The sequence below is a fragment of the Apodemus sylvaticus genome, chromosome 16 (genome assembly GCF_947179515.1).
Source record: "Apodemus sylvaticus chromosome 16, mApoSyl1.1, whole genome shotgun sequence".
NCBI classification, from domain to species: domain Eukaryota; kingdom Metazoa; phylum Chordata; class Mammalia; order Rodentia; family Muridae; genus Apodemus; species Apodemus sylvaticus.
In genome coordinates, this window is record NC_067487.1 from 53,459,203 (window position 1) to 53,478,323 (window position 19,121).

The window sequence follows — 19,121 nt, forward strand, 5'->3', positions numbered from 1 at the left end:
AAGATCAAAGTTCAAAATAGGAAGCCAGATTTCTAGAACACCTCAGAAGCAAAGAATTATAAGTCAAATCTTACCTAAATAAGGACCATTTGCCCTTCTCGAGCACTCACGATGCACAAACACTGTGTTAAGCACTCCCTCCTTAATTTAGGTTAATTTAATTCTTGAACCTCAAATTTCCAACTTAAGTACTGTTGGATATGTTTACAGTACTCTAGCATCTATGTGGAGGGCCTAGCTTTTTGATATTGCAACCTCAGGGTGTTGTTATCTTCTAGGAATATGTTGTCCCGTGTTCACAGCTGGCCTGGGATGCATGTGACTCCAAAGCTGCAGGATGGACCCATCTAGAATGGACAGAAACAAGACCTGCTGCAGAGTGTGTTTATTACAAGCTCCATCCACTCTGAAGTAAACCCATGAAATGAGCAACCTCAAATGGTCACTCTAGCTGGGTCCTCAGTGAGCGTTGCTTTAGTCAACAAAGGTCAGGACAGCTGATCTCTCAGGTACTAAGGCTTCTAAACTCAGACCATGACTCCCCTAAAAGTAAGAAGGAGGAAGACAAATCACTATGTCAGAATTAGCATCCACATGAGCTTTCTGACAGCAACCTTTTGACTCTATTGCTAAACCTCTTTTTATACATTATGCAGGCTTACTATACTGAGACAGTCTTTTAGATAAATCACTTGTGTCAGTTCGGTGGTGCTCAACCTTCCTAATGCTGCAACCCTTTAATAGAGAGAGCTCCTCATGTTGTGGTGACCCCAACATAAAGTTATTTTCTTTGCTACTTTATAACTGTAATGGTGCTATAGTTTGGGATTGTGATATAAATATCCACGTTTTCTGATGGTTTTAAGTGACCCCTGTGAAAAGGGTGACACACAGGTTGAGAATCACTGTGCTAGAGGCGTGAACATTTTGCAGTGATGGTTGGTTGTGTTTTAGAGAGCATACTTACTCTTGGCTGAAAAGACCAAAGACTGTTGCTGTTGGAGTCCTCAAAAGAAAATTAATACAATCAATATTATAAATTGACTATGGCTGAAAGTTGTCTGTCTACAAAAGGCATCATCCAGGTTCCAAAGGCCTTACATGCTATGATCATGATCTATCTGTGTACACTGAGGAGAACAGCTTAAAGAGGGCACTGAGATCCCGAGTCAGACATAGTTCAACACACTTAGTTAAGGCTCCTAATGATGCGAATCATCCTCCACAGGGGATAGGGTGGTCCCCGCTACAGGGGAAACTAAGTTAGAGGGGCTCTGACTCCTTTACCCCTCACTCCTTGTATTTCTGACCCTCCAGACAAGCTAGGGCACTTGTTTCTCCCCTAAAGAACGTAGAATGCGACAGTGACTAACCATAGTTGTCTGAGGAAGGTCACTGTTTCTTAAAAGCTACTGCAGCTGTCAAAGTTTGCAACTCTCCACTGTGGTGCCTAACATAGTCCACCCGTGGTCTCTCACATGCTCCACCATGGTATCTCTCATGATACTCTGTAGGCTCTCCCATGGTCCTTTTGCAAGGGAGCAACACTTTTCTTCTGTATTTTGCAAAGACTGCCAATAAGGTTTTTCTGGATCTATAATGCCCTCCGGGGAATTCTGTGGCTTGGAAGTGAACTGTGAGGGATTCAGGTAGATACTATTGTTTAAGTACATTTAGTCAATAATAGGTAATTTCTATCTAAAACAACTGTGGTTTGATTGGGGGCCTTATAAAAACTTCATATACTTGTGACAGTGACTTAGCGGCTGCCATTGCTGAGAAGTCCTCACTTGCTCAGCCCAGGTGAGAGCCCGAGTCTCTTCTCCCCTTCTTGTGTCCCCTTTACTCTGAGTCAGATCCTGCTCAGTTCTGAGCTCAGGCATGTCACTCTCATAATGATTTTCCCTCTAAGAACTGACATAAGGCTGAGTGGCCCTGCGCTTACCAACCTTTCCCACCCCACAAAGCTGAAGACACAGAGATAAGAATGACTGAGGCATTTCAAGTCAACTTTTACAGCATCCTCTCCCGGGCACCTACAGAGGTGTCTAAGCATCTCCAGCCAACCTAAATCTACAGTCACCTTGCAGTTCAGGGACACCACAGCCTAAAGAGCCAGCTCTGCGGAATGGGAACTGCCCTGTGGTGGGAATTGGGGTTGTATCCCAAACATGAGCCTTCCTAATGGAAGCCAGATTGTCCCCTAAGTGATGAGGGCTTCCCTGAACTAACTACCTTTCAGAAACAGGCCTAAGATGACAATCAACTAGACCACAGTTTGGCCAAGACTGTTGATAATAATCAATAATCCTGGCCCCAGCCCAGTTTCCTTCAGAGATCTTTAAGCAGAGAGATTGTGACAGTTTCCCCAGGGTGGGCTGAGATAGTTGGTCTTCATCTTCCCAGCAAGGCCATGTTGATGAAGATCTTTTCACTTTCCCTATTGAGGTAGCTCTTGCGAAGTAGGTGGACCTGACCTGTTGGAGCCCTCACGGCCTTGAACCCCGCTTACATTCCAGTTACCTACACAGCGAGTAGCCATGACACTTCCTGTCAAAGTCTCAAATGTTTCTAAGCAAATTTATTGTTCCCTTACTACTTCTTTCTATGTATGGTTTTACATGAATCGTGGGTGGTATGGATACTTTAACAATTTAAACTTTGATTAAAAAAAAAATAATCAGATGGACCTGTGACTGAATTTGGCAAAGGATTAACATTTCCCCTAAATGGGTACAATGTGGAAAAGGGTTTATGTGTCCTTTCAGGAAAAAACAGTAAAAGCATCTTCATACCTAAGAAGGACATTTGAATCTTTTTAGAATAGTATATAGTGAGTTTATTTAATTATTGAACTCTACAGAAGTTCGAGTTTCATCTCAAAGAGTGGCTACGGACTAACTACAAGGATAATGAAGCTATTATATCTATCTACATATGTGTGTGTGTGTGTGTGTGTGTGTGTGTGTGTATGTGTGTGTGTGTGATTTTTATTTATTAACTTATTCATGTTTGATTTCAGCTCCATACAAACATCTCTATACTAGAAAATCCTACATTTCCCCTATTGCAGATGCCAAGAGAAGATGCTAGAGAGGGATCAGGGACTTGTTTCTTCTGACTGCACCCTGGCCTCCTCTATCTATCTGCTCCATCCATGATCCTTCATCCCTGGCAGAGAACTAGTTTTACCAGCAGTCATCCCTCTTTAGTGTCTTCCCACATCGCCAGTCTCATCACATACCACTTAGCAGTACCAGCCAGTGGCATCCAGAGCCACCACCTGAACCCCTGACTTCTGCTCCCTACTGTCCCCACCTCAGAGCTGAGATGCCAGTGCTAACCAGGCAGCTTTGATATTAACAGCAGCTAGGAGAGGCCCCTGCCTCTGACAATTAGTCCCAACTCCACAGGACCTTTCTCAAAGTACCTCTGGTCTTAGAACCACAGTCAGGCCCCTTCTGGTAGTCATTCCCTATGAATTGATCGACCCTCCGTTTTATGATTTTTACTAAGGCAACACTTATTAATCAATTACTTAAATTTTCTTCATCAGTACAGTTAGCGTGGCGTCCATCTACTAGATTGCTTCTTGGGTGTAACAGCTGTCTAGGAGGGTAAAAGAAGTAAAATAGGGAAGAGTTCGTCAGCATAAGGATTATTTAATAACCAAGTAACTTCAGGCATCACTGGGTTAAGAGAGTTAAGGAAAGTTTCTGGGAAGGGTTTCCAGAGCCTGTGCAAATGCTGCTGTGCACTGAGGGTTTGTAAGTGAAGGGCATCACTCAAATTAACTGGGTATCATGCTTAGTGTGAAATGTGTCATGAGATTAATATTCCACAGAACAAATGTTCACAAATGCTGCATTCAAACAACAGGCCCTTAACCTCTCAAGAACACTTATCCATGCAGTATCTTGCTGAGTTTAAGGCACTTACTTTAAAACAGAAAAACAAAACCTAATAGGTACTCTACACATTTCTTCCAGACTAGCTCCTTCTCCTCCTGAGACATAGCAGAAAAAAAGGACCACAAGTGATTATTTTTAAAAAGAAATCACTAACATTGTAGTAACAGTCCCAGATAGATAGCGTTTTAAAAATCATGAAGTATAATGCTACATTCTGGTAACAATTTTAACCTCAAGAGTTAATGAACTTTCTCTTTATAGCAATGTGTTATTCCTACTTACTAGTGAGAATTCTATTCCATCTTCTGATCCTGCTAGCCATAGCATTAACCCTTCAATTTCCTGCAATTATGAGTGCCATTGACAGAGAAAACCCTTACCTTCTTTTCATACCTTAAAGCATACAAAAGTTTACATTTTTTTAACCTCAAGGGCAATTTGAAGCATAAAGAAATGCCAAGTCTGTGTGAGAATGAAGTAGAAAACACGGGGAACTGCCTAGCGACCATGGCGGCTTCCGGTCCTCTGTTCTTGCTCTCCCGTCTCCAGTGTCTCCTTTGATGACTATTCCGGTGGGGCCTGATCATTTGGCAGATGTGGCTCAGGTGAGATTTTCACTCAGATATAGCTCGTGTGGGATTTTCACTAGGGAATCTTGTTTAACTGCTCTGGTCCATCAGTCTCTTCTTCTCTAAACTTCTAATTTGGACCTGTCAATAATGCCTTTGGATTATTATGGCAAACTTAAGTACTGTGTGGCAAACTTAAGTCCACAACAGATGCTTTGACTGCAGAGGATACAGTATCCAGTAGCCACACCATCCTAATGCAGTCTGTAAGGGAATTTGCTTCTAATTTCTGAATTTTCCTGTACTGTATACACTTAATATATAGTATTCACACTGATGGAAATAATTTCACGGGAACTCAAATTTCCCAGACCTCAGTGAGTTTTGAAGTCTAGGCGAGCACCTGCTTATTTTAGAACTCAGTGCCTTGCCTATAATGAGCACTCATCAGAAGGTAGTTGTTGGTGATGATAATGATCACAGAATCAGAATATTTGAGATTCCATCTAGGATCTCAAGTGGCTTGTTTGAACAATATCTAAGTTCCAATGCTGAAAAATTAGACTGAGTTGTAAGTAATGTGGAAAGGAGACTAATTTGGATTCAGTCATAATGTGGTTCTGTAAAGCCCCTGCTTACTGTGTGACTCTGGACAGATAGATTCATGGATCACTTAAATGGCAAGACAATGCATTCACTGTGCACACACCATAAAGTGTTCTTAAATAACAATGGCTGCAATTTCGCTAGGCATTACAAATTTATGCTACAACCTTCTTATATGTAGCACTGACCAAAACATGGTTTTGTGTCTCATGAAAGGATCCAACTTTCCCTACAATCAATATCCTTGTTTATAAAATAAAGATGACTCGGACAAAGCAATACATGACTGTATTCCCAGTACTTGGGAGTGGAGGCAGAAGGATGAGGAGTTCGAAGGTAGGCTGGGCTACACTTGAGTTCTTGGTTGTGATGACTGATCCCACAAAATCAAGTGCTAGCATTTGATACACAGTAAGTGATCAACAACTGGCAATCATAGTTTCTACTGCTACTGCTGTTATTTAGAATAAGTTTATACTCTGGAATGCAAAATAGGCTACCATCTACCTAGAGGGAAGGCATTCACCTGCCTGAAACAGAATTTGTCCCTACAGGTTGAAGGATTGCTCCTTACTAACTAAGGCACTCAATTCATCAATGTCCCATCAACATTTACTACTTAATGTGTATTTTTTTTCAGCTCGAGTAGCCTAATAATACAGTAACTCACTCTCATAGCAATCATTTGCACCTGGGATTCAGAGTATCCCAGATATACCAATGCGGAAATAATATGTCCACACGCCTATCCTTTAATGGGCTTGAAGTTTTATATAATTGCTTGAGAAAAAGCAGAGAGAAAATGGAAGTAAGTAAAAGATCACCAAGGTCACTAAAATGCTTCAAGGACAGGACCAGTGACCAACAGTGAGGCTTTAACTACCCAAGCACATTGCCTAGCAACCACTTGCATGCGTTCCTTTTACACTGCTATGAACAATACCTGGGAAACAAGGTAAGGAACGAAAGGTTTCTTTGAGCTCATGGTTTAAGGGGACCCAGTCTACTACATTAAAGAAAGCACAGTAGATGGGGCTTTACCAATAGCAACAGGAACTTTTGGCATTTATTGTGTCTTGGGGGATTCAGAAGCAGAGAGACCTTGGGCTGGAAGCTTGGGCCGGAAGCATGGCCAGGCTATAAACCTGAAGGTTCCCCCCCCCCAATAACTCACTTTCTCCAGCTACACCTCTAGGTGTTTTAAAGATTCTAAAATCTCCCATAACTACATACAGCACTAGCAGAAGACCAAGTTTTCAAACACATGAGCCTACGGGGGACATTTTACACTCATACCATAACATTCTGTCCCTGTCCCCGTAGGCTAGTAGCTATCTCATAATGCAGAATTTATTCAAATTAATGTTGAATCTCCATAGTTTTAACAATCTCAACATATTTCAGAAGACTTTCTTATCCAGAATAGCAGATAAGTTTTGAATTCCACAAAATGCTGTGTGGCATCTGTCTGTTTCACAGAGAAGAGAAAGATTAGCAGCATTGAGGGAAGTCTGTCTGCTACCTATACTAACTAGCACACCAGAAACTGGAGAGTCAGCCTTCTGAATATGGCTGAAATTTTCTCCTGAAATAATATGGGACTTATGAACTAAGTTAATTTGGTTGCTGCTGTGTTGTTGCTGCTACTGCTATTCCTCCTCTTCCTCCTCTTCTTCTTCTTCTTCATAAACTTAAAGGTTGTAGAGAGAGATGGCTCAGCAGTAAAGGATACTCTTGACTCTTGCCCCTGGTTTCCAGCAACCATATGGCAGCTCAAAACTGCCTATATGCCAAGTTCCCGGGGATCTGTTGTTTATATATTACACACACACACACACACACACACACACATATGAAAATCAAATAAAATTTTAAAATAAAGGTAAACTGTAGACCTACTTTAAAGGATGCTCTCATTCATTGAAAAGACTGGAAAGGCCATTCAGCAGTGCTTATTGGTCCTTAGAGAAGTGGGCTTCCGTTCCCACATCTGTCTCAAACAGCTCACAACCACCTATAATTCCAGTTCCAGAGGATTCAGTGCCCGCTGTGTTCCACGTACATGATGCACATAGACTCATGTAGGCACACACACACATACATAAATAAAAATGAACACATCTTTAAACAATTAGCTGTTATAAAGTTAATGTTTGTGAAACTAACCAGTTGCATGCAAGCAACAGCTAAGATAATTAAACAGGCTTGGGTGGACCTGTGTTCGGACCCATTCTCCTACCCATTAATTTTGGAAGTCTCTGCACTCAAAAAAAAAAAAAAAGAAAAAGAATAAAAGTACGTGCCATTAGAAGGTGTAGAAAGTCACTTTTTCAGTAATCCCTTCTTAATTCTCAAAGACTTTGAAGTCTGACTTAAATACATTCACCCTCCTCATTTGTCTTGCTTCCCCCCCTGATGCCACCATATAAATTCAACCTTCCCCCCTCCACTTTATTTTGGGAAACTTAGGGTGACTGCCCCTACTTTAAGCAATTCCTTCCTTTGACCCAGAAGATTATCAAGTGATGGTTTCAAATTAGAGTTAATAACCTGACATGTTTTTTAATTTATGAGCATGTGGCATCTGATGAGAGGCGATGGAGTTTTATGATCTATGTCTGCGTTTGCAGTGTATTGACACAGAGTTTGCGTATTTGGCTTCCTAAAATGGATTTAATATGGACAGATTAGCTGGCCGTTTATGAAGGCTATGCCAAGAAACTACCCAATAGTTACAGAGTCCCTCCTAATCCCTCCAATATCCCCTCAATATTAAGGCTGAGGCAAGGCTGTGTGTGCCCTCCATCAGAATAATAAGAGCAACAATTCTTCATATTTGTATAATGCTTAATATTTTTCCAAAGCACTGTTGTTAAATGTCATACCCTCCCCATCCGCGTGCGATGATAGGAAACTGAGAAGAATTTCATTTTCCTCATTAAAATAAAGCAAGAAAATGCTAATGCCTGAGGAAACAGAGTTTCCAGGCCACGGTCCACATTCATTAGCAGAATACTGCTAAAAATTGCCGAACTGCAGGTTGCACGGGGCACTGCGGACAGTTGAATATGACCAGTTACCTCTCCTCAGTTTCTCCAGAGAGTGTGGCTGCTCTTCTCTTTAGCTCTCTTCCAGTGACACAGTAGTCACCTTTCAGGGGCAGAGTGTGAGAAGCAGCATGCCGCTGTATCTCCTCAGTGGACCCTGCCTGTTATGGTCAGTATTGTCTGGCAAAGCCCTCTCCACTACCCTCCACATTGGAAATTGCCACCTCTGATTCAGCTGTTCTCAGCACAATCATCCCAGAAGTGCAAGATGCACCCCCCTTCCCAGTCAGCACAGACATTGCCATGATTTTTCACCTGCTAAGTGGTGCTGGGACATCCCCAAGTCCTCGAGATCTGACACATCGAATTCCCTTCAATCACAGCTTTGTTGAGGTTGCTGCCACCTGTGAAAGCAGTCACAACAGGCTCTGCTGGCAGAAGCAGAGACTTCAGGACTCTGTGAAGCGTGGAAAATGAAAGCAGGAAGCAGGTCAGCTCCTGGGATGTGCTCAAAGCATTCTTCTGGTCCTCGCATCTGGACCTCACACTGTGAGTGTGACCTCTATCCAGCTCCAGGGACTGAAAGTGAATCTGGATATCCGTGTCCTTGGCCTTGCTATCCCCAATCAAAGTATCCTCAGGCTGTGGCACTTCTTCAAACCCTATGTCTTGTTTCAAAACTGCTCCCCAACTATTAGTACCTTATGGAATTTCTGGTACTATGTAGAATCCTGCTCTTTCTTCAACAGCTACATGAGTGCACCCACAAAAGTCCTGGGTGATTGATCACTAGCATATACACTGTCTACCCATATTTCCAACAGATCTGGTCACTGATGCTAGTACCAGAATCCTCCTCTCAGCCTTTCTCTACTCCAAAACTGGGAATAGCATGGGTCTGTTTCATTCATCGAAAGTAGAAGTAATGTTGGTATTTCCAGGGGACACTCTTGGTGCCAGAAGGTAATCACACCCCCAACCCATGTCTGCAATGATGTTGAACATATATATGTTGAGACAAAGACTTCATCAGACTGCCCTTGGATTACAATGATGAACCAATGACGTGACCAACTATCAGAAGACACATAGCATGAATAGGAAATGAAGACATATTGTTTGTCTTCTAATCTTGGAACTGTTTGTTATTGCAGCATAGCCCAGCCTAACCAGACATTGGAAACTTGGTCAAGTGGGTGGGCAATGCAAGTATTGATCTTAAAGCTTGTTAAAGAGAGAATATAAGCCATGTTTGGCCAGGTAAGACAAGGGACAGACACTGCTGCCCTTACTGCCACATGCCAAAATGAGAGGCACATGGCTTGCCAAGATAATCCCACTCCCTGAAAGTCTTATTTTGGAGAGGGTGCACATTACACATTTTCTTTGCTACATTTTCAGAAACAAAGGAAAAGGAAAAGGAAGGGATCCTGCCAAGCAGCATTTATATTTAGCATGCACCATATGCACATGTGCGGTGCAGAGTACAAAGACATGTGTGGTCCCGCCAGATTGAAACCAGCAGGATAGAGAGCAGGAGATGCAACGCACAAGTGTGAGACTCGCCGTAGCATAAACGGAGGCATTTCAGAGAACAGAATGGGCTCTTTGTGTCTTGACTTCACAAGATTCTTCAGTAACTACTTCAGAATATTCCAACAGAACCTAATCCTTACCTGCAAGGCCATGTGTGACAGATGGCCTCTGATGGCTTTGAAGTGGACTGCAGTTATATAGAGCCCAGTAGCTTCATGTAAATCCACTTTGCTACATCCTCCATGATAGAGCTCTCTTCTGAACCAGAGGCTTTCTCCTTAGAGTCAGAGAAGGGGAAAAGATTGGTGGGGGGTGGCAAAGACGATGCCTACATCAAAGCCATTCTTAGGGCAACCATGTACCTCTTGATTATGAAGAGAGCATGAAAATGAGGAGCTGGGACCTTGCAGATAGAAATGGATCTTGTCAATCACGAGTCAAGAGAGAAAAACAAGTACACGGCTACTTAGCTGACCACAGGGTGATGTGAGTAATCTCTACACAGCCGGCCGCAGGGTGGTGTGGGTAATCTCTGTTTAGCTGGCTGCGGGGTAGTGTAACTACCTGAACTCCACTCGGTTGGCTGCAAGATGGTGTATAATCTCTGCCTCAGCTGGCCGCAGGGTAGTGTGGGTAATCTCTGCCTAAACTGGCCGCAGGGTAGTGTGGGTAACTTCTGCTTAGCTGGCTGCAGTGCAGCGTAACTATCTGATCTTCCCTCAGGTGGCTGTCAGATGCTGTGACCACCACTGCAAACAGGCATCTGAGCATCAGGGGAAAAAAGGCTGTTGCTCACCCAAGTTTTCTTCAAGAAGTTTCTTAATACATAACTGGTTTTTGCATGGCCCTTAATATGGTGTAGGGATTTAGAAAGTTGACACACCAGGAAGGTAAATCGGGTATGTGCTTCTTCCACATGCTTGGCCAGTACTGTAATGACCACGTGGGAAAAATCTGTCTTGTCTACATGATATTGAAGTCTTCCCCCATCATATTTCTGTCAAGAATTGGAGTAATATTTCATTCACATTTTGCCTCTCAAATTCTTCAAGTTATTGTTATTCCCCTCCCATTCTTTTTCTTTCCAAGTACTCAGAATCGTCAGCAAGCATCACGTTGGCACATACACCTGCTACTACCAACACATGTCAGCAGGCAGTTGGGGCAATCAAAGTGAGTTATTTCTTTCTAGCGTCTAGACTTGCTAATAGTACAAGTTTTAAGCCTCACACTCATTAGACGGAACCTGAATTTTACTAAAAACAAGGCGTGCTGCAGACTTGCCGCTTGTGCCCCTCCCCCTAGAATTCATATTTGAACTCCAGGATGGTATCAAAAGGTGGTTCATTGAGAGGTGATTAGATAGTGAGGCAGCACTGTCATGAATGGGATCACTGACCTTATAACTCACACACTTCTTTCATCACATGAGCACAGGAGAAAAGGGTACCCTTCGAGTAACAGAAGGAACCCTCCGAACACAGCCAATCTGCTGCCATCTTGATTTTGAACTTCCCAACCTCCATAACTGTAAGAAATTATTTTCTATTATTTATTAACCATTCAGTCTAGACATTTTTCATAGATGCACAAGTAGACATTCTGAAACAAAATGGTACTGTGTAGTGGTTTTTTTTTTTAAGTTTTAAATACGATAGAAGTATCTATTTCTGTTGCCTGACTTCTAGAATGGAATGAAAGAGTTGACCCCATCCCATCTCTGCAAGTCAGAGTTATGCTTACATACATTTGAGTTGTTCCAATGGAAACTAGGGAAATGAACTTCTTGGGAGAATTTATATACAGGGAAGAAGAGACCATAGAACCATCAATAGATTCTGGTTGCTCATGGTGAAGATCACTCCAGTACATTATCGTGGTTGACCCTGGAACTCTAACTGAGAATCACAGTGGCAGAAAGAACTTAGGGAACTCTACAAATATCTAAACTTTGGACTGAGAGTCTCAAGAAGCTTAAGCAAAGCCCACAGGAAAATCTTTCTTCTCAGTTTGCAAGTTTCATGATGGATTCTCCAGCCTCTGGGCAAGAAAGGGGCTATTCTTTTTCACAGATAGGGATTCCAGTGATATCCAGGTGACACCATTCAAAATGATGGGCAGAGGTATGTTGAGTACCAGAGAAAGACTCTAGGGAATTGGAGCTTCTAATGATCTGAACTTTCAGTCTACCTACATTGCAGTGTGCAACAGTCAGAGTTCACTGTGGGAATACAGCAGCTTCCCTGAGGAACTCAGAGGTACCTGGAGAGGGGGGACATTTCTGCTCCAATCCCTGTGTTTCTGCACAGCCTTGTGGAAAGTAACCATTCACCGATAGTGGTTTAGAGCCAGCTTGATGTTTCTTTTAATACAGGGATTTTTTTTTTCTCCTACAGTTTTCATTCTAACTTTACTAGGAGCAGTTAACTGGTATGGCACATTTGGCTCTATACAGAATTAGCTGCAAAGAGGTATCCTTATTCCTCCCCGCAGGACTTTTCTAAGTGGCTTCCAATCTCAGAGTTGAAGCAGCACACGCACTACTCCATGGTAAAAGATTTCAGGACACATAAATTTCCAATCCCTCCTTTACTACACTAGCCCTTAGTAGGACCAAAGCTCCTGAGAGAATGATAACTGGGGTACAGGCCAGTGATCCCTAGCACTCATTAGGGAGACTAAAGTAGGAGTATTATAAGTTCAAAGCTAGCCTGGGCTACATTTTTGAGACTCTGTTTAGGATGGGAAAATACCACTTGTAAGGTTTCCCACTCTCTCGGCAATGCCTAACACTCTACAGATTCATTCATCTGATCTTAGACCTGGTCCCAAGTAAAACACACAAAAATGCAGGTAGCAAGGACCATTGACTTCCCACTCAACCCATTCTTCCCTTCCTTCATACTCACAAAACTTTGATAAATTGGAGGTGGTTCTGAGACTAATAGCTAAAAGGGTTGAATGGGGAAACAAGACAATTTAGTATACAATGGTGTGGGTGTATTTAAATCAGATTTCAAAGGCTTCAAGAAACTGTTGAGCAGTTAAACATTTAGGAGCAAGCAGCAAACAGACTTCCTCTGGAGTTTTATGTAAGGGTTGGGGATTTTGTTTGCTTGTGGGGTGTTTTTTTTTTTTTTTTTTTTTTGGACAAAAGGCTACACCAGGAAAAAATAATAATTCACATTTTATTCAGAGCTTCCTAGCCTAGAGTGTAGCATTTATGGGTGGTACTCTCCAGGACCCACCCCTTACTGAGGAGCTATTGGTCATTGATAGACACTGGAGAGGGACAATCACTTATTGAGGTTGTAGCCCACTGGTAGGTTCCCCTGCTCCAATGCATGGTCCCACACTCACGCACATATGGACATCAGTAAGTGGACTTAGGGGGTTATCAATAAGAATCTATTAAGAAGGGAAGGGGTAAGCTGGGCTGTGGTCATGAATGCCTTTAATCCTAGCACTTGGGAGGCAGAGGCAGAGGCAGAGGCAGGTGGATTTCTGAGTTTGGGGCCAGCCTGGTCTACAAAGTAAGTTCCAGGACAGCCAGAGCAACACAGAGAAACCCTGTCTTGAAAAAAAAAAACAAAAAACAAAAAATAAATAGATAAATAAATAAATAAATCTTAAAAAAAAGAGGGGAAGAGGTAAAGATATGTAGGGAAGAACAGAGTCACTGAGATAATTTTTGTTTATTGTATACCTGTAAGAAATTCTCAAGGATAAAGAAAAATTGGAAACACATAAAAACTAGGAGCTTCTGTTCACCAAAAAGCATCATTAAGAACAAGGCATCACAGCCAACCATTGAACTAATCATGGGGTCCCCAACTGAGGAGTTAGAGAAAGGACTGAAGGAGCTGAAGGGGTTTGCAACCCCATAAGAAGAACAACAATATCAACCAGCCAGACCTCCCAGGGTCTAAAACACCAACCAAGGAGCACACATGGAGGGACCCATGGCTCCAGCCACATATGTAACAGAGGATGGCCTTGTTAGTCATCAAAGGGAGAAGAGGCCCTTGGTCCTGTGAAGATTCGATGACCCAGTGTAGGGGAATGTGAACATGGGGAGGTGGGAGTGGGAGGGTGGGTGGGGGCGCACCCTCATAGAAGCAGGAGGAGGGGGGCATAGGATAGAGGGTTCCTGGGGGTAAAATCGAGAAAGGAGATAACATTTGAAATGTAAATAAATAAACTAGCCAATCAAAAAACAAAATAAACAACCAAAAAAAAAAAAAAAAAAAAGACCATGGCATCACTGCTATGTGAGAGCTACAGACCTGTGATCCCAGCTCCTGGGAAGCTGAGGCAGGAGGATCACAAATTCAAATTCAAGGGCAGCCTGGACTACATAGTGGGATGGTATCTGTGTAAACAGATGACCAACAAGCAATAATGCAGTAATACCTCCCCGAAGAACAACAGTGCAGAAATAGGCCTGAGACTGAAGCTCAGGGCATTTACCCAGCATGCACTAGTCCTCAGGAAGGGCTGAGTCCTGGAGAGTACCACCCCAGGAATGCTATGTTTGGGCTAGGAAGTTCTTAATAAAATGTGAATTAGTATTTTTCCATAAAATTCTGGAGAAAGCCTGTTTGCTGTTTAGGCCCTGGGTTTGATTTCCAGCACTGCACATAAATAAAACAAATACAACAACAAAGAAAAACATGAAAAAGAAAGCAATGGAACAGAACCATATTTCGTCTCTGCAAGAACAGGTCATTTGTAGAATAGAGAAAGAACTTCTGAGATGAAAGCAGAAAAGGAGATAACTCAATAGAACCAAGGAGGAGATGGGACCTGGTGCTCCTTAAGAGCTAATTAGCATATGAGAGATATGCTCTATATCTTTAGAAGGAAAAAGGTGTTTCACATAATTACAACCTTCAACTCTGAGATTACCACACACTTACCTCAAGCCCTAAAACAGCGTCCGCAAGCACAGTCAGCACACAAACAAACGAGCCAATAGAAAGCTCCGTGGTGACTGTCCTAATTACTGGTGCGGCAGCGGAGCAGTTAGAACAGGGCTTCTCAACCTGTGGGCCACGACCCCTTTTGGAGGTCTAATGGTCCTTTCACAGGGGTTGCCTAAGAGCATCATAGAACACAGATATTTACACTACAACATATAACCATAGCAAAATTGCAGTTATGAAGTAGCAGCAAAAATAATTTTATGGTTGGGGTGGGTCATCACAACATGAGGAACTGCGTTAAAGGGTCACAGCATTAGGAAGGTTGAGAACCATTGAGTTAAAAGCTCCCCACACTGATGGAGGAAGAGTGATCTGATATGGTCAGGAAGCCTATCAGGCAGTAGCTAATAAAGCCATATGTACTTAGCCCAAAGCCCAGATATTTCACACATGGAAATAGACTTGCAAAGGCAGGTCTATGTGTACATACCAATATAGTTTGAATAAAATTAACCAGCTGGAAATTGCCTTTTGTCCATTAAATAAATAATCTATAGGTCAACACTTTGACCTATAAGAGTGCTGACCCATTCTGTACAGATGTTCCTCTGGGGAATAAACTTGCTTTTTAGTCACAGTAGAAAATTCCGCTGTTCTTGGCTTGTAGAGACCATGGAAGGAGTGGTTTATGTATGTGGGTCAGTGTGACTCTAGGTATACATCTGGAACCAGACTTAGAGTTGACATCTGTCTTAGTCGGTGTTCTGTTGTTGTGAAGAGACACTGTGACCATAGCAACTTTTATAAAGGAAAGAATTTAATTGAGGCTGGCTTCTGTTACAGAGGTTTAATCCATTCTCGTCATGGTAGGAAGCATGATGGCAGGCAGGCAGGCAGGCAGGCAGGCAGGCAGGCAGGCAGGAAGCCATGGTGCTAAAGAGACAACTGGGAGTAATACTTCTGGGTTGGCAGGCAGCAAGAAGGAGAGAGGGGGAGGGGGAGACAATGGGCCTGGCTTGAGCATTTGAAATCTCAAAGCCCACCCCTAGGGACACACTTCCTCCAACAAGGCCACACCTACTCCATTAGCCACAACCCCTAATAGTGCCACTCCCTGTGAGTCTATGGGGGCCATTTTCATTCAAGATGCATCAAAAGCCAAGTGTGATGACATATGCCAGTCAGATAAATTTGCATGTCAAGGAGATTGACTTTAACAGCTCATTCTTAGGGGGATGTGACCATTTGGGTCTGCAATGTCCCACATAGACTTGTGTTCTGAAGGCCTGTTCCCTGGCTGGGGATGCTGTGTGGGATACTATGGAGCCCTTAGCAGAAGAGGTGTGGTTGGGGAAAGCAGGGTACCGGATTCTTCCCAGATCTCTCTGCTTCTTGCTCTCCTATGATGAGAGGGGTCTCTCCATGCATAGCCTCCTGGTACCCCACCATACCTTGTTTCTTTACCAAAATTCTCCCTCCCCCCCACCCCCCACACAGCAGATGTTTCTATCAGACAGTAGTTACTTGATTTGGGGTTAGAGAGGTGGTGATGGATGACCTAGTAAGTGACCAGGAGATTCTGGCCAAATACTTTAATGTCCTCCAGTCGTTGATTTTTAATTATAAGGATACCCAAATCTAAAGATGTAGGATAAAAGACAAAGACTGGAGAAAGGCTCTGTAACTGACTGGTGGGGTTTCTTGGGGTTGTCAGAGGCACCTTAAAAGACACAAAGGAATTAATTCATGTTATCAAGCGCTCTTACTCTTAAATCCCCTTAATGTATGCTCGCTGGGCTATTTTTTGGTTGCTTGAGGCTGTGTGTTCATATTCATGTTTACTCATGTGTATTCATGTTTATCTTGCCTGTTTCTATTCAAACACTATCCAGACTTGATCCGTGTGTTTAAAGAGAAACTGGGATGGGCAAGAACTACCCACTGCATTTAATGCCAGGCCCGTCTTTCTCCTTCCCACCTGGACTCTCCAGCTTCTCCTCTTACCTCGAGTTTGCCCATTATCACACTTCCGTTTCCTTTTCTCCCACAGAAACCAGGATCCAGGGAAAGATTTGATAAATCCAGTCAGCACCAAAGCATACCCCCTGATAACACCGTGCATCCTGGTTACACAGACTGCATCCCCGGCCACCGACAGAAAAGACACAGCCAGGGTGGCTTCAGAATTTGGGATTCCTATTTCTCCTGTAGTGAAAAGTCTGGAAGCTAACAGTATTCAGCTTGGCGCAAAAGTTCAGGGTCTCTGTTACTATCTTGACCTGTTTGTTCCTCGTGATGCTAATATGGCTTTTCCTTGTCCTACCATCATATCCATGTTCCCTATATGAGAAAGCAGGAGAGCTGAAAGGGGAGTGGTCAGCTGAGCCAGCCAGGTCACCTTAAATAGCTTCTCCCAAAGTCTTTCCTAGTGATCCTTGCCACATTAGTGAGCAAGCTGAGACTATGGTCCCCTGGAGCAAGGGCTGTCCCTGACTCTGTGGCCTGCCTGCGGATCCTCTTCCCCTAACTGGGCTACCTTGTCTGGCCTCAGTGGGAGAGGATGTGCCTAGTCCTGTAGTGACTTGATGCACCAGGATGGGGCAATATGGGGTGGGGCACTCCCTTCTCAGAAAAGAAGGGGAGGAGGAAGTGGGGAAGGGGAAGTCTCTGCTGTGTGAGGCAGAGCCTGGGAGGAGGGTGTGTGTGATTGGGATGTGAAGTGAATAAATAAATTAAATAGTGAGAAAAAAAAAGGGTGTTGGTTTACCAGCCTGGGCACATTGTCACGTATACTGCCAAGAGTTCCTAATGGCCCGAACTCCAGAGCAGAGCCCTGACTGAAACTTGGTAGAGGCTCCAGGCAAGTTCTACCTAAACTCTTGACCAATGGAAACTGTATGATCATGCGTTTGTGTTGGTTTCAGGCACAGGCTTCCAGGAATTGTTTACAAAGTCATAGACAATGATAATGAATGCAGTCTCACCAGGCTTGCCTCTTCTGTCTGGGGGATGTGTGGGTCAGACAAGGAACTAAGCTCAAAGTTTTTCAGTGTAGTTAGTGGCCCTCTAAGCCTGGGCCAGCTGCCATGCCAGGACCCCACCCCCTTCACTCCTGCAAAGCCATTGCCGCCTTACTCTCCCCCCCACCTCCACCTCTACCCCCACCCTGTGTTCTTCGGCCATGGTTTCAGTCTCTATTAGCGGAGCGCCTTCCTCAATTGTTCCCCCGAGGAACTATGCATGGAAGAGACGCTGCTGAGATAGGGCCTGCCGAAAATACATTTCTCCATTTCTATTTGATTGGCAATTGCTTTAAAGATAGAATTCTGGATTGGAAATAACACTGAAGACATTATGCCAGTGGAGCTGCTACTGAGGCACCAGAAGAAATTCTGATGCCTGGTACTTTGTAGGTGACCCACGTCTCCTCCTCGCACGTGGCGATGTCTGACATTCTCCCCCTGCCCTCCGCGTTCAGAGTTTCCGAGTAATATGCCTTGATGAAGGTCTATTTTGATCCTTTCTCTGGAGCATCTGGAAACTCAAGTTCTTTGGATCGAGGGAATTATCTTGAATCAGCATCCCTTTCATCATCCTCTCTCTCTCTCTCTCTCTCTCTCTCTCTCTCTCTCTCTCTCTCTCTCTCTCTCCAGCAATTATTACCTGCTAACATGAACAGCTCACCTAGATTGGCATCCCATCCTCCGATGCGGGTCGTTAGGGAAGCAGCTGAGCTTCGATTTGATTTTTGATGCAGCCGCGCTTGACTCTTCTGATGACTTCCAGGCTGGAGCAGCTCCTCAGCCCCCCTTCCTTTCTCACCGACCTTTGAATGCCAGAGAAGTGGCACTTCAATGATTGCTGTGCCTCTGCTAACGCCCCCTTCCTTCCCCGTGCCATCTTTGCAGCCATTGCTGCTTTCTTCCTTTTGTCACTATTTTTAGAGGCTGAGAAAGGGCTGCTCCCTTAGCTATAACCCCTCAGCTTGAGCCAGAGTGACTGAATAAACAAATAAGCAACAGGGTGTGGAAGAAAGCTTGCTGGAAGGGCTTGCTCAAGCCGCAGGGCATGCTGGTTCCCAGAGCTTCAGAAATAGCAAGACAGGCGATTCCGCATCCTCTCTACCAGGGCTTCAGCTCCTGTCTCTGCTGTTCTCCGTGACTTTATTCTTTTCTCTGGAAGGTTGAGTCAATAATCATGGCCACTAATAATTTCAAGGCTTTTCAGTTTACAGCTTTCAGTCAGGTCAGTTCATGGAATCCCAGATTCCAAAATCCTGGACAAGGACTTTGACTAGTCAAGTCCAAGGATATCCACTTATGGACCGATCTGTTCCAGGTGGGACATTGGGCATGGCACAGTAGTGCTGGCTGTGTTGATGGCCACAGCTCAGTGTCTTCTGATGCTTATTGGAGCTCTACATGGACACTTTCTGAAAGAATACTTGGACACAGATGAATGGGTGAGCCTTAACACAGAGACTTTGCTCTTCTCTGAGACATAGGCAAGAGTCTTCCCTTGCCTAAG

General features: G+C 43.6%; 1 long non-coding RNA gene across 1 annotated transcript in view; it reads right to left on the bottom strand.

The window, feature by feature from the left end:
• The window catches only part of LOC127666949 (uncharacterized), a 124,563-nt gene extending 106,003 nt beyond the window's left edge, over positions 1-18,560 (bottom strand). The window contains exon 1 of the long non-coding RNA XR_007973743.1: positions 18,279-18,560. This is a non-coding gene — a long non-coding RNA (uncharacterized LOC127666949). The remainder of the gene's footprint in view (positions 1-18,278) is intronic.
• Between the last annotated feature and the right edge of the window lie 561 nt (positions 18,561-19,121).